We start from the raw sequence: 4036 nt of genomic DNA, 5'->3' as shown, positions 1-4036 counted from the left end.
AGTTTGTCTTTTTAACCTTCCGCCAATTCCTAAACTGCCCCCACCCTGTGTGAAAGCTAAACTTAATCTAATTCTCACACCTTCACTCCTTCCTCTCTCTGACTATCTGGGTGCATAGAAGAAATGTCACGCACTTTTGGTTGAATGGAATATTTATGGCATATTCCTATCCCCTAGGATATGTCTCTCCCTAGCACAGGAAAGACTCTGAATAAATCATCACTGATGGATGCACACCACGTTGACCAAGAAATATCTCAACTCTCCATGGTCTAAAGGCAGTAGTGAGCTGGTAAATGTTTAACAACCAGCTCTCTCTCGGAGGAAAATGTATGACTATAAAGACATTCATAAATCTGCTAGAAATGTCACTGGTATAAAGGATGTGTAGCACACGATTTACAAATAATAATGATAAAATATACAATATTGTGTTGTTAATTCTACCTAGGCATTTGATTCCCACAAAACGTCTTTGTTGATTTTTGCCAAATTCTTGTATCTGTGCCAACCAATGGCTGCAATTGATGAACAAGTGTAGCTCTGACTTTCGTTTATCTTAATAAGTAAGATGAAAATGCAGATGCACATTGGAACTTCACTTATTCGTCAATAATATGAATGATTCCTTTGAGGGATCAGATAGAAGTTTTTGAATACTGCAAGAGCGTTTCCTCAATTTTTTTGTGTGGTTTACAATGGGACAACTACAGATGTTGACATGCTTTTAAAAATTTAAATTTAACCTTCATTATTAACATTTTCTCCATCATTTTCTTAAGTCTAGACCTGGGATTGGCATGCGATGGCCCTCCGTCTGTTTTTGCAAATAAAGTTTTATTGGAACGTGGCCACACTCATTTGGATACACATTGTCTATAGCTGCTTTCACACTACAGCCATAGAGTTGGGTGTTGACGACAAAGCAGAAAATATTTACAGTCTGAACTTTTACCAAAATTCTGTTGACCCTTAGTCTAGGTAGACAATTGAAAAAAAAATGAGTTGAACCCACATTTGCAGCATTTGCCAATTTCCATGGTGTAAACACTCCTTGTCTGGGCCATTTCAAGCTACCAGCCTGATGTCAATGAATGTAAAATCAGAAAACTACACAGCATCTCACCAGGAAATTGTATTTCTCCCGGACAGAGACAATAGACAAAAATAACCTCACGAGTACCAATAATAGCAGAACATAGTAAAATCACTAGAAAGTGACGTTTTGAGTCTTTATTACCTTTGAAAAATATATTTAACAGTACGTTTAATTTCATTTTTTAATATTAGCTCTTGACAACCAGCTCGCAAAATGCCAGAAAAGTTAATAATCAGTTCTTGCAACACGTGGTACAAGGTGACTCCTGCATGACATTGCAAAAATCTTTAGTGTATCCTGCTTTCTTCCTTGAACATTATGCCCAAGGATGTTGGTTCAACCAATCAGAGGCTCTGGAAGCAAGCTGAGATTGTTTTCTGGAGTTCTATCCTGGGAGATCAGCCGCTGGCAGAGAACACGAGAGTCCCTCGTGAGATATTTGATCAAAGATCCACTTGATTTAGGATGAAAAACGACCAGTGGCCTCAGGATCCTGGTTTTGAGCCCAGCTACTAACCTGTAACCAGGTACACCAAGAAGAAAGAGTTCCCTGCCTTCCCAGGAACTTCACCAAAAATCATTTAATCGCAGCTTTGTACCCCTAAACATCATAAGGCTTAATTTTCCTTGTTGATGTTTTTTTTTATTTTTAATTTTGCAATAATTTTAGGTCCACATAAAAATTGCAAAAATAGCAGAGGGAGTTCCCATGTACCCCCCTCCCCAGCTTACCCCCCAATGATCACATCTTAGGTAACCATAGGATGCTAGCAAAACCAGGAAATTTACATCGGGACCCTACTATGAGCTAAACCACACACTGTTCAGATTTCACCAGTTTTTACATGCCCTCATTCTTTTTTATGTGTGCACAGTTCTACGAAATTTTATTGCATGTGTAGAGTCTTCTGATTACTGCACACAGGACATAGGCACATTCCATCATCACAAAGGATCTGCCTTGTGCTTCCTTTTTATAGTCACACTCTCCCCATCACCCTAACCCCAGCAGCTGCTGATCTGTTCCCCATCTCTATAACTTTGTCGTTTTAAGAATGTCGCGTAAACGGAATCCTGCGGAAGGTAACTTTTTGAGACCACCATCTTTCAATCGGCGTGCCTTTGAGAATCATTCAAGCATGTCAATATAGTTTATTCCTGTTCATGGCTGAGTAATATTCCACCGTGCAGAGGTTCCACAATTGTTCTCCTATTCACCTGTGGAAATGCATTTGGGAGGATTCTAGTTTGGGGTGATGACAAATAAAGCATCAATGAACATTCACGTTCAGGCTGTTGTGTGATTCTCTAGGAATCTGGGGTGGATATGCTGGAGTGTCCTCGCTGGGTTGTGTGTGTTTAACTTTATAAGAAAACTGCCAACCTGTTTTCCAGAGGGGCTGTACCATTGTGCATCCCACCAGGCACATCTGAGTGTCTTGGTCATTCTGCATCCTTGTCAGCACTTGGTATTGTCAGGATTTTTAATTTTAGCCAGTCTAATATCTCACTGTGGTTTTAATTTGCATTTCCTTAATGGCTAATGAAGCTGAGCCATTTCAATTTCATAAAAATGGTGTCAGAGAGAATCTTTTGTAACATGCTTTTCTCCAAACATTATGCTTCTAAGGCTTTTCTGTGTTCTCACTTCTGAGTTTTTCTGCTGCAAATACATCTTTGTAGGACAATCCCAAATGTATTTTTCCATTCTCCCACCAGTGGCGGTTTGCAGGGGTCCCAGATTTTTTACCCTGGGGACATTATCGTACGTGTCTCCTGGTTGTACACCGTCAAGAGCGTCCTAGAAGTAGAATTGCTGGGTCATAGGGTGCTTATGATAGGGCTAAATTACTTTCCAAAGTGGTGGGGTCAGCCATTCTTTCAGTTAATCTGTCCCACAGGTGAGGAAGGGAGATAAAGTTCAGGGTGCATTTCGAAATAGGAACGGTGTACAGATGTGATATTAATACCAGACTGCGCTAAACAAGATAACTGTCACCTTGGGTCGAATCTATGAACAAAGCTATTAGGAATTTATTCCTGGAGGGGGAGGGGGGAGAAAGTTAGGAGATACTCAAGTCTCCAGGACATCAGGGAACATACATCCTAGGAAAGATGTGATTGGAACCAGTGATAACTGGAAATATATGTACCAGGGAGCGATTATGCAAGAGAATATGCTTGGCAATAAAGATAGAAAGTGAGCAGAGATTGTGAAGCTGCACTGTAAGCTCATCAATGGTAAAAGTGTGTGTTCTTTTACAAGTGCCAAGAGTAGGTGATCGGTAGGAGATCCATCTCCCTAAGGACAAGCATATCTATTTAACTCCTATAGGCAACAAGCACCAGCTATATCCAAGAAGCTGGACTAGGAGAAGAGGGGGACAAATTGCAGCATCTTCCTTGACCTCAGAAAGTTCAGTAATTAGTCGGAAAGGCATAACAAGAGAATCAGAACCTGAATCAGAATGCAAAAAGAGCATTCTGTCACTCTAAGCCAGTGACAGACATACCCCTTGGGGATTCTAGGAAGCAGGGACGAGCCACTGACTCCTGGGAGCTGACGTTGAAAACTCTGGTCATCAGAAAAGATCTGATCTTTTTGTCCTCCTCAAGAAGAATCCATTTACTATCTCATCACAAGGGCAATTCCCAAAATGCAAACAAGGGAAGATCGTACAGCGAAGGAAAAGAACAAACGATGGTTGTGTGCTACCCATGAGGGTGAATCTCAGGGAGGTTGTGTTAAGAAAAACAAGCCAGACTCAGAATAGTACGTGCTGTACAATTCCAACCATATGGACAGGCAAAACTTATTCTACCGCTAAAGAATGGGGAGCGGTTGCTTAAGATGTGCATAATATTTAACTAGGTTGCACTCAAATGTTTGGCAATGGACAGAGGTGATGGTGGCATGTTATTTTAAGTATAATTAAC

Source organism: Choloepus didactylus, assembly GCF_015220235.1.
Source record: "Choloepus didactylus isolate mChoDid1 chromosome 25 unlocalized genomic scaffold, mChoDid1.pri SUPER_25_unloc1, whole genome shotgun sequence".
Classification (NCBI taxonomy): Eukaryota; Metazoa; Chordata; class Mammalia; order Pilosa; family Megalonychidae; genus Choloepus; species Choloepus didactylus.
The sequence above is the reverse complement of the archived record's forward strand: the minus strand, read 5'-3'. Positions refer to the sequence as shown.